A 13,050-nucleotide genomic window follows, 5' to 3' on the forward strand; every position below is an offset into this window, starting at 1 on the left:
ATATGTGAGATTATAGATGTGTTAATAACTAGATGGAGGAATCATTTCACAATATCTATGATTATCAAATCATCATTTTGTACAACTTAAATATCTTAAAATTTTGACAATTATATCTCAAAAAGCTGAAATAAAGTATTTCTTTTATAAATTATTGAAGATATTTTTACATTGCTGTGTATTCATTTTTACCATTGAGAAGTTATGGGTCATTTTAGTTCTTACTCCTTAATAAGATATCCTTTTTCCTCTCTGAAGGTTTTTTAGAATTTTTTGATGTCCCGAAATTTCATGTTTATGTGTCTAGAGAATGGATCTTTTTCATTTATTCTACCATGAACTTAAACATTCCTGCCTTTTTAAAATTCTGTATTAACACAAAAATTGCAAACCTTTTTCCTCTTGGTCCTCCCATTTGCATTTCCAGTGAGATTTTTGAGCTTTAATCTTTTTTCTTTATGGCCCTTTTGTGCTGCATTCTAAATAAAATAGTAAAATTGTGTGTGTGTTTATGTATGTTTTTGCATGTGAATGTTTTTGCATGCATATATTGAAGCCTCCCATATCCATTATTAATCTCAATAACTATCCACATTTTCCACTTTTATCTATTCCTTTGAATATTCCATATGTGTATATATATGTATAAAATATGTATTTTTCTGAAGTATTTTAAGTAAATTCAAGACATCATATTATTTTATCAGTAAGTACTTAAATATTTATTTTCTTTTCTTCTCTTTATTTTTAGAAAGACAGAGAGAGAGAGAGAGAGCACACAAGCATGGGGAGGGGGCAGCAGGAAAGGGATAGGAGGAACCTTTTCTTTTTTTAATATTGTTATTTGCTTATTTGATAGACAGGGAGAGCATGCACAGGCAGGGGGAGGGACAGGCCAAGGGAGAAGGAGAAATATGCTCCCGGAGGAGCCTAGTGTGGGGCAATTGCAGGACCCAGGGATCACAACCAGAGCCAAAGGCAGACGCTTAACCAATGGAGCCACCCAGGTGCCCCAGGAGACAGGGAATCTTAAGCAGGTTCTATGCCCAGCATGGAACCTGCTTGAGGCTTACTCTCATGACCCTAAGATCATGACCTGAGCCGAAATCAAGAGTTAGATGTGTAAACAACTGGGTCACACAGCTGTCCCAGTAAGTACTTAAGTATTTCTAATAGATTAGGACTTTTCTTTCCATTTAACTACAGTACTATTATCACTCTTAAGAGAATTACCAATGATTCATTGTACCGAACACCTAGTTCATGGCCAGTTTTCTCTGAGTATCTATATGAATATGTTCAAATGAGTCTACATATAGCATTTGGTTGATTTGTCTTTTAAATCTCTATTTTTAAAAATTTTATTAAGTGTTCAATGTTAATTCCAGTGCAGTTAACTTACAGTGTTATATTAGTGTCGGGTGTATAAACCAGTGACTCAGCAATACTGTGTATTACTCAGTGCTTATCATGGTAAGTATATTCTCACTTCTTTTCACATATTTCATTCATCGCTCCACCTGTCTCCCCTCTGGTAACCATCAGTTTGTTCTCTGTAGGTAAGAGCCTGTTTTTTGGTTTTGTCTCTCTTTTTCTCTCTTTTTTCCTTATTTGTTTTGTTTCTTAAGTTCCACATGATTGAAATCATATTGTATTTGTCTTTCTCTGCCTGACTTATTTTACTTTGCATTGTATTCTCTAGCTCCATCCATGTTGTTACAAATGGAAAGATTTCATTCTTTCTTGTTGCTGCATACTGTCCTATTATAACATTATATATACTATATTTACATCATTATATACATGGTATATATATGCATACACACACCCCATCTTCTTTATCCATCCATCAGTGGACATAATGGACATTGCTTCCATAATCTGGCTATTGTAAATGATGCTGCAATAAACATAGGGGTACAAATATCCTTTCCAATTAGTGTTTTTGTATTCTTTGGGTAAATACCCAGTAGTGCGATTACAAGATTGTAGGATAGTTCCATTTTTAATTTTTTGAGGAATTTCCTTCTATAGTGGTATATGTACTTTGCATTCCCACCAACAGTGTAAAAGGATTCTTTTTTTTCTTCACATCCTCACCAACACTTGTTTCCTATGTTTTTGATTTTAACTATTCTGACAGTGTGTGGTGATAGCTCATTGTGTTTTTGACTTGCATCTCCCTAATGATGAGTGTTGTTGAGCATCTCTTCATCTGTCTGTTGGCCATCTGTATGTCTTCCCTGGAGAAATGTCTGTTCATGTCTTTGTCCATTTTTAATTGGATTATTTGTTTTTTGGGTATTGAGTTGTATCAGTTTTTTATGTATTTTGGGTAATAACCCTTTATTGGATATGCCATTTGCAAATATTTTATCCCAATCAGTAGGTTGCCTTTTAGTTTTGTCGATTGTTTCCTTTGCTTTGCAGAAACTTCTTATCTTTGATTCAGTCCCAGTGGTTTATTTTTGCTTTTATTTCCTTTCCTCTGAAGACATATCTAGAAAAATCTTACTGTCACTGATGTCAGAGAGATTATTGCCTGTCCTCTCTTCAGGGATGTTTATGGTTTCAAGTCTCACATTCAGGTCTTTAATCCATTTTGAGTTTATTTTTGTGTGTGGTAAAAGAAAATGGTCCAGTTTCATTCTTTTGCATGTTGCTGCCCAGTTTTCCCAACACTTTTGAGGAGACTCTTATTTTCCCATTGTATATTCTTTTCTGTTTTGTAAAAAAATAATCAACCATATAAATGTGGGTTTATTTCTGGGTTTTCTGTTCTATTCTATTGATCTATGTATCTTTATGCCAGTACTATATACTATTTTAATTAATATAACTTGAATTAATATAACTGGAATTGTGATAGCTCCAGTTTTACTTTTCTTTTCCAAGATTATTTCTGATATTCAAGGTCTTTTTTTTTTCCCCATAAAATTTTTAGGATTGTTTATTCTAGTTCTGTGAAAAATGTTGGTAATTTGATAGGGATCACATTAAATGTGTAGATTGCTTTGGGTAGTCTATACTACCATTTTATTTACCTTATTTTTTAAAAAATATTTTATTTATTTATTAGAGAGAGAGGGAGAGAGAGCACGAGCAGGGGGAGGGACAGAGGGAGAAGCAGACTCCCTGATGAGCAGGGAGCCCGATGCAGGACTTGATCCCAGGACCTGAGATTATGACCTGAGCCAAAGGAAGTTGCTTAACCCACTGAGCCACGTAGGCACCCTGAGCCAGGACTTTGGTCTGTTTGAAATTTTTTTTTTTTTTTAACTGATTCAGTTCCATTACTGGTAATTGTTCTGTTCAAATTTTCTTTCTTCCTGATTTAGTTTTGATAGGTTATATGTTTCTAGGAATTGTATCCATTTCTTCCAGGTTTTCCAATTTATTGGCATGTAGGTTTTCATAATACTGTTGCAATTGCTTGTATTTCTGTGGTGTTGGTTGTACTCCTTTTGCATTAGTAATTTTGTGTATTTGGGTCCTCTCTCTCTCAGTCCTTTTTTTTTTTTTTTTTTTTTATGAGTCCTGCTAGAGGTTTATCAATTTTGTTGATCTTTTCAAAGAACAAGCTTCTGGTTTCATTGATCTGTATTTATTTATTTATTTATTTATTTATTTATTTTAGTATCAATATCACTTATTTCTGTTCTAATCTTTATAATTTTCTTCCTTTTGCTGCTTTTTCTTTTTCTAGCCCTTTAGGTATTTAAGTTATTTATTTGAGATTTTTCTTACTTTTTGAGGTAGACTTTTATTACTATAGATTTCCTTTTTAGAATCATTTTTTTCTGCATCCCAACAGTCCAAAAGGATTTTGTTGTGTTTTCATTTGTTTCCATGTAATTTTTAATTTCCTTTCATTTCTTAGTTGACCCATTCATTGTTCAGTAGCATATTACTTAACCTCCATGTATTTGTGTTCTTTCAAGATTTTTTTCTTGCGGTTGATTTCTAGTTTCATAGTGTTGTGGTTAGAAAAGATGCAGGATAGGACTTTGATTTTTTTAAATTTGTTGAGACTTGTTTTGTGGCCCAATATGTGATCTAGTTTGGAGAATATTCCATGTGAATTTGAAAAGATAGGATGGAATGTTCCAAATATGTCTGCTAATCCGTCTGGTTCAGTTTGTTATTCATAGCCACTGTTTTGTTGATTTTCTATCTGGATGATCTGCCCTTTGATGCAAGTGGCATGTTAAAAGACCCCTACTATTATATTGCTACTGATGATTTCCCTTATGTTTGTTATTAACTGTTTTATAATTTGGGTCTCCCATGTTGGGTGCATAAATATTTATAATTGTTATATCCTCTTGTTGAATTGTCCTTTATCATTCTATAGTGTCATTCTTTGTCTTTTATTACAGTCTTTGTTTCAAAGTCTATTTTCTCTGATAGAATTATTGCTATCCCAACTTCCTTTTCACAACCATTTATATGATAAATTCTTCTTCATCCTTTCACTTACAATCTGCATGTTGTTAGGTCTAAAATGAATCTCTTGTACGCAGCGTATAGATGGGTCTTTTTTTTTTTTTTAATACATTCCATCATCCTATTTCTTTTGATTGGAGCATTTAGTCCATTTACATTCAAAGTAATTATTGATAAGTCTATATTTATTGCCATTTTGTTACTTATTTTATGGTTTTTGTAGTCTTCTTCCATTTCTTTCTTTTCTTGCTCTCTTCTCTCAACACAAATTGGCTTTCTTTAGTGATATACTTGGGCTTTTTCTCTTTATTTTTTCCCATCTATTATTGGTTTTTGAATTCTGGCTAACATTTAGTTTATGTATAATATCTTCAGTATATAGCAGTCTATGTTAAGTTGATAGTCACTTAATTTTGAGCCGATTTTTTACTTTTCTTCCTTTAATATTTTAGGGATATAGTGTCATACTTTACATCTTTTTATTTTGTGAATCCTTTGACTGATTTGTACAGAAATACTTATTTTTACTGCTTTTGGCTTCCTACTTTCCTTACTTCTGCTTATGGTCTTTTCTTTCCATTCAGAAATTCCCCTTTAACATTTCTTATAGGACTGGTTTAGTGGTCATGAATTCCTTTAACTCCCCCCCCTCCACCCCCCGCCCATGGAAAACTCTTTATCTCTCTTTCTATTCTTAATGGTAGCCTTGCTGGATAGAGTTTTCTTGGTTGCAGATTTTTTTCCTTTTAGCTCTTTGAATATATTATGCTACTCTCTTCTGGTCTGCAACATTTCTGCTGAAAAGTCAGCTCATGGCCTTATGGGGTTTCCCTTTTATGTTCTGCTTTCTTTTCTCTTGCTGCTTTAAAAATTCTCTCTTTATCACTAGTTTTTACATCTTAATTACTACATGTCTTAGTGTGGACTTTCTGGTATTGATTTTTTGGGGGGCTCTCTGTGCTTCCTGAATTATGGATTCCTGTTTCCTTCCCCAGATTTGGGGAGTTTTCAGCTATTATTGCTTCAGATAACTTTTCTTCCACTTTTCTTTCTCTTCTCCTCTGGGATACCTATAATGTAAATGTTATTATGCTTGATGGTGTTGCTGAGTTTCCTAAATCTTTTCTCATTTTGTATATATCTATTTTTTTTCTCTCACCAGCTCAGCTTGATTACTTTTCCAATACTCTGTTCTTCAGGTGGCTGATTCATTCTTCTGCTTCATCTGGTCTATTATTTATTCCATCTATTGCATTTTAATTTCAGTTATTGAATTCCTTATCTCTGATTTGTTCTCTTTCATTTCATTGTTTAGGGTCTCACAGATGTCTTCACTCTTTTCTAAAGTTCAATTAATATAATTATGATCATTACTTTAAATTCTCTGTCAGTTATATTACTTATATCTCTATTTCATTTAAGGATCTTCCTGTGATTTTTTTCTTCTTCATTCTTTTGGGACACAGTCCTCTGTCTTTTCATTTTGTCTCTCTGTGTCTATATCTCTGTGTTGGGAAAGACAGCTGTATCTCCTGCATTTGAAAGATATAAAAAATAGATCCAGTGCTCTCCTGTTGTGCCATGTGCCCTGTTCACTAGAACCTGGCACTTCAGGAATGACTCCTATGTGTGATGTGTGTGCTCTGTTGTTGTGGCTAGGTTGCACTTTCCTTTAGTCCAATCATCTGCAGTATGTCTCTTTGCCTGGTGTGGACAGGGTTAGGTCCCTATAGTGTTAGTGGGCCAGTCTGGGGATGTCTTGGGTTTGAGTTGAGTCAGACCAGTCATTTGCCAGAGATGTAGTAGTGCCAAACTGCAGGGCACTTTCTCTGTGTTGTCCCCTGAGAAGCTTCCTTTGGGGTGGGTGGAGTCTGCAGTTAGACCAGGTGTCTGGCCCCAGTCCACTGCTAGGGCCTCTGCCTCACTGGTGTGTGTGGTTATCTTTCCCTCTTTCTGGGATAGGAATCTCTTTAGAGCAGTGCTGGCCACTGTAGGGGCTACTTGCACACTGCCAGAGCCTGGTGGAGAGGATGGATCTGCCAAAGCATAGTGGTGGGGCTGTTTGGTGGGGCTAGGGTGCTAGCAGGCTTTGGATGCCATTGGTCCTATGCTGGAGATGCTCTACAGTGCCAGGACTGAGGCAGGCCATCTGGAGGGGTAGGTCCCTGGAAGCACAGTGCAGGGAGCAATGCAGTGGGTTGGGAAGCTGCTCATGACACTTGTCTTCTGTGGGAGGGACTCTGCAGTTGCTGGACTGAGGTAGGCTTTCCAAGGGGTGGATTGGAGAAAATAGCATGGATGGGGGTGGGGGGGCAGCTTGGTGCTGGGGGATGGCTGCAGGGTAGTGGAGGTGACAGTGCTAGGTAGTTAGGAAGGAGTCCTGCAGGTTGCCACACTAAAGCTGGGGAGTGGGGGAGAGAAATGGTGGTTGTCAATTCCTTTGTTTTTGGAGGAGTTCCCCAGTGTTTTCTGTCACTCCAGGACATGCTCTGAGATTAGTAAATAACTCTACCTCCAGTATTCCCCAGGCATCTTTCAACTCTTTTGTGTCTGCTGTATCTCCCTGGGCTGTTTGTTGTGCTGGATTATTTGCACCAGTGAGTGGCATGTAGTTTTATCCATGGGAGGAGAGGAGCCTGGTGGTCTCCTACCCTGCCACCTTTGGAAGTATCTTAGGCTTTTTATTCTATAACAGTCCCCACTCATTTATTTATTTATTTAGAAAGATTTTATTTATTTATTTGGCAGAGAGACACACAGCAAGAGAGGGAACAGAAGTAGGGGTAGTGGGAGGGGGAGAATCAGGCTTCCCAATGAGCAGGGAGCCCAATGGCAGGCTTGATCCCAGGACCCCAGGATCATGACCTGATCTGAAGGCAGACATGTAAGGACTGAGCCACCTGGGTGCCCCCCACCTGATTTTTAAAATGCTATTTTTTAAAAAGATTTTATTTATTTATTTGACAGACAGAGATCACAGGTAGGCAGAGAGGCAGGCAGAGAGAGAGGAGGAAGCAGGCTCCCTGCTGAGCAGGGAGCCCGATGTGGGGCTCAATCCCAGGACCCCGAGACCATGATCTGAGCCAAAGGCAGAGGCTTTAACCCACTGAGCCACCCAGGCGCCCCTAAAATGCTATGTTTTTAATAGAAGAAATGAAGATTTTTGTCCTGAAGAACTTCCTATATTTTGAGTTTCGTGGATTGTATCTTTGTGGTATTAATATGTTTTTCCTTCACCTGAATTTCGTATAAATTAACATTTTGATATAGCTACTTGGTGAGATTTAGATTCAATTTGTGACAAGATTAATGCATAAATCTTATTAGATATGTATGCAAAGATCTTGTGGTTGGGGCACCTGGGTGGCTCAGGTGGTTAAGCAGCTGCCTTCAGCTCAGGTCATGATTCTAGAGTCAGGGGATTGAGTCCCGCATCAGACTCCCTTCTTCTTCTTCTGACCCTCCCCCTTCTCATGCTTTCTCTCTCTTATTCTCTCTCTCTCAAATAAATAAATAAAATCCTTAAAAAAAAAAGTGTGTTCTCTCTTAGTGATGTTAAGGTCAGTCAGTGGGTTCAGGAATTGTTTGCCTGATCCATCCATTATAAAGATCCTTATCAATGTATTACCTAGTATTTTTAGCAGACATTAATGAATGTTGAATTAACCATTATTAGGGGCAGAAAAATGTTGATTTTTCTAATAGAAGTGATTATTCTACAAGGGAGAACTTTCCCTCATTAAGTTTAAGTTACCCTGAAATAGTTTGTTCTGAAAAAATAAGATAAATACTAATTAATTCACCTTATTTTTCATCTTTTAGAATTTAAAAAATGGTGTCCTAACAAAGTTCACAGGTCGTTAAACATAGAATTTTGGCGTTTTATTATGAACTCATGGATTCTTATGTATTTGATGTGTTTCTATTATAGTCATGATTCTTTCTTTTGAATATTTTATTTATTTATTTGACACAGAGAGAGAGTACAAGTAGGCAGAGCATCAGGGAGGGGGAGACTAGAATCAGGCTCCCTGCTGAGCAGAGAACCTCATGCTGGGCTGGATCCCAAGACCTGAGCTGAAGGCCTAGCCACTCAAGTACCCCTCATGATTCATCTTTGATACTCAAATTTCTATTCTTTAGCCAATGGGATTCAGAACCGGCTTTGTGTCTTTTTTTTTTTTTTTTTTTTTTTTTAGATTTTATTTATTTATTTGACAGAGAGATCACAAATAAGCAGAGAGGCATGAAGAGAGAGAGGGGGAAAAGCAGGCTCCCTCTCGCTGAGCAGAAGAGCCGGATGCGGGGTTCGATTCCAGGACCGTGAGACCATGACCTGAGCTGAAGGCAGAGGCTTAATCCACTGAGCCACCCTGACACCCCGGGCTTTGTGTCTTTTTAAAATAGCATGAGTCATCCCTGATAGCTGCCTTTCTTTCTAGCACAGCAGGATGTCCCAGGCTTAAGTAGTGTGTTTTCTGCCCAGGTTTATACTGGGCATAATTCAAGTAACCTTGATTTCTTTTGGTGGGAAAAGGTCCAGTTTAGAGACAATCTGCTATTAGGAATATTCTTGCTATTGGTTCATCATTGCTTCCATGTCTGTAATTACACAGAGCTAAAAAATATGTACCTACTGATATTTCCAGTTTAAAAGGGATTTTTACTGCATTATTTAGCAGAATATTGCAGAGTTTTTACTTAATTATTTGATTTTATTTTCCAATCTACTAAAATCTCAATTATTAATTCTATTAGCAGAACTTCTTCTTTTTTATTAAAATGTAATGTATTATTTGCCCCAGGGGTACAGGTCTGTGAATCATCAGGCTTACACAGTTCACAGCACTCACCATAGCACATACTCTTCCCAGTGTCCATAACCCAGCCACCCTCTCCCTACCCCCCGCCCCCCAGCAAACTTCAGTTAGCTTAACTTCTTTTGCTTTTCCTATTGTGCATAATTATGTATCCCCAAAAGAGAAATATCATTAAAATATGTATATTTTTGTTATTTTGGAATAATTATGTTTTTATAATGAATATTATTTTCTCATGGAAATGGTATCATCTCATATTCATTTTAGAATGTTATACTTCATGTAAATTTTTTCTTTTTTTTTTTATTAACTTCACTGCATCAGATACTATTTCTTCTACTTTTTTTTTTTGATGCCTCACTTCAATAGTTGATTTAAAAAAAGAAAAAAAAAGCTAATCTTTGTACTTGAGATTCCCTTTCACCCTGTGAGTATAAGTGCTCTGTTTATAAGGTATCAGGCAATCTGGGCTCTTACCCAGAAGCTGTGAGGAGGAATCTGCTTCCAGATCATCCAGGTTGTTGGCAGAACTCAGTAGCTTGTAACTGTAGCACTGGGGTCCATATTGGCTTGGTGCCTGTCAGCTCGGGGCCATTCTCCCTCCTGGGGCTTCTCTCTGGACCTCGACCATGGTCCTTTCCATCTTTACAGCTATCAGTATTGCTTAAAACCCTTCTTGTGCTTTGAATCTCTCTGACTTTCTCTTTTACCACCAGCAGACTGTTAGGGCCAATTTAATGTCAAAACCTGTTTAACTATTAGGGCCTGCTTAGCCAGAGCAACTCCATATTGCCTAGGTAGCCATACTGTTGTTTACATCCACGGACTTCATTCTGGGAGTAAACGCCTCCATAGTTCCTGGTATGGTTCCGGGTATCGATTCCAGGAGTAAATGCCTTAACAATAGAAGTCAGGTACCTTGGGTCTGCGGTTATGCCCTATAAAACCAGCCTGTGAGATCAGGAGGGGGTCGCTCTTTTCGGAGGTGCCCTGGCCGGTCAGTCTAACTTCTAATGCTTGGGATAGAATAAGGCTTTGCATGACTTTCACTTTGTCTCAGTCTTGTTCATTTGATAATGGACCCCAACACCGACAAACTTTTCTACCTTTAAAGGTTTATAGGAGTGTATAGGGCCCATGTAGTTCACCTCAGTTTTGATTAACTCAAAGTCAGCTGGCTAGTAACTGCAAGATTCCTTTGCCACATAAGATAACATAACAGCAGATGTGTTAGCTCATCACATTTATAGGTGTGAAGATTAGGTCCTGCGGTCCTCAGGAGACATCTTAGAATCATGACTATTGGAGCTCCTGGGTGGCTCAGTCATTTAGCATCTGCCTTTGGCTCAGGTCATGATCCGAGGGTCCTGGAATCGAGGCCTGCATTGGGCTCCCTGCTCAGCAGGAAGCCTGCTTCTCCCTCTCCACTTTTCCTGCTTGTGTTCCCTCTCTCACTGCATCTTCTATCAAATAAATTAATAAAAATCTTAAAAAAAAAAAAAAGAGTCACGCCTATCATAGTCCCACTCATTTTTACTTCATTTTGCTGCCGTTAGGATGAGTTAGCTTTCAGAATCTCCTGAAGCATACGTTTCTGGTGGACTCTCCCCCTCTGGCTTGAAAATTTGTCCATACATATCAGGATTTCATATTCTGCTGCAGCTGAGATGTATACTTCACGTATATTAAGATGGGTACATATTTCAAAAGAGCTTTTGAGTGTTAGTATGATTCTTTCATGTAGAGGAATGCTTAAATCTTGCTTTATAGAAACTTTTAGCTCTTTTTTATAATATTACATTTGAGGATAGGACTGTCATTGAAAGAAATAAGCTCAGAAGGTTATTGAGGGTCTTGAAGTATGCACAAAAATGAATTTCTAAATCTTTTCTTTTCAAAATGCCAGTAGTTCTTGATAATAAAAGGTCATGTTAATTCTTTTGGCATTTAAATCAGCACTTTTAACATGATTAATTGACTTGCCATTTAATACATGATTGTACTTGTGTTATATTATTAGATGGAAATTCTGATTTGTATCCAGAAGGACTTTTTTTAAAAAGATTTTATTTATTTATTTGGCAGACAGAGATCACAAGTAGGCAGAGAGGCAGGCAGAGACAGAGAGAGGAGGAAGCAGGCTCCCCGCTGAGCAGAGAGCCCAATGCAGGGCTCAATCCCAGGACCCCGGGATCATGATCCGAGCTGAAGGCAGAGGCTTTAACCCCCTGAGCCACCCAGGTGCCCCTGTATGTATCCAGAAGGGCATTAAGCAAATATTAATTGATTATGATTGTGTTAATCTTTGCATTTAATCCCCTCCCATTTGTTTAATGAAATGAAATAACTTTGCTTTTATAAAATGTAACCACTTTGCATTTTAACTTACACTCATGAAAAATAAAGGTTCAGAAAAAGTGTGATGATATAGATGTAATATTAGTATTAACCATTTCCAATGTGAGTTATATGACCACTTGTATGCAAAGGACAAAATTTTTTAAAAAGTAGTAGTTTACTTTTTAAGGAAGAACAATTGTAGAAACCTAATTTTTTACCCTTTGCTCTCTAGAGATGGTTTATGCTAATTTAGAAAGTGGAAATTCTCTTATCTCTTTTGCTTCCTATCCATATTATATTAGGAGAAGTAAGGTAGATGAATCTGTTGAGTAGAATGCAAGCTCTGTTTCAACCCTGAGTCTCTTTGTAATATTTAATTCCCCTTATTGGTGCCTTATTCTTCACAGGGAAATGGAACCTCGGACTTTGTAATTTCATCATTATGGTGGCTATTTTTTGACTTTCCCCAACATGTATGACCTGTTCCTTTCACAACAATTATTACGTTTCCCTTGGGGTTCTCCCTCATACCCTTTAGCTAGTGTTTTAGTCTTCCTCTAGGCATCAGATACTCTCTTCCTAGACAAAAACCAGTTGAGATTGATTTATTCCCAGAACTGATGCTGTTAAGAAACAGCCTAGTAATGGTTGCTGCTGAGATCGCTGGAGCCTCCGTGGTTCCTGCCTTTCCTTAAAGCCTGTTCTTCAGCTTTTCCTTCAATCTGAACTATCCCTATAGGCTTTCAGCATATTTCTTTTTTTGCCCTTCAGGTTACCAAGAGTTACTTTTCCTTCGCTTGCAGTCAAAGAATCCTAATTGATAAATTCATTTAACTGTATAAAAATTAAATTCAATTCTATATCCACTGAAGGTGTCCTGTATTTATCATGTTACTATCCTCAAAGGCCCCAGTGTCCCAAGGCAGTAAGAATTCAGCTGGACTTTGTCAAGTTTCCACCCCCCCGCCCCAAGTACTTGTTTTGATATAACCGATCAGTGCTTAAAAGCTAACACATAGAGAATATTTAATAAATTTAATTTTTTGTGTTAATGAAATCTCAAATTTTAGGTTTGGCTATCACCAACAAAAAGACATGGAGGATAACTCCATGTTTTTTGTATATTAACCATGTTTGGAAGGGAATTATTAAATCATCTGGCATTTGAAAAGCCAGTATTGCATTTGAAAGTTGGAACTATTTGTCTAGTAGCCCAGGGCAAGCCAGTTGCAGGAAAGTATATTTGCAAAAGGGGCAGGCAAGGCTTTCCTTATATTGTGGCATTTCTCAGATATTTCTCCATATTTGACTTGTATTTTCACACATTCACACCACATTGATGATTTCTTAAGATTGCTTTCAAGATACTCATTACTCATTTGTGCTATAAATTATACAAAGATTATGTGAAATTTTAGCTGCTTTTCAAAAGAATGTGTCTTTT

This window comes from Mustela erminea, chromosome 1 (assembly GCF_009829155.1).
Source record: "Mustela erminea isolate mMusErm1 chromosome 1, mMusErm1.Pri, whole genome shotgun sequence".
Lineage (NCBI taxonomy): Eukaryota > Metazoa > Chordata > Mammalia > Carnivora > Mustelidae > Mustela > Mustela erminea.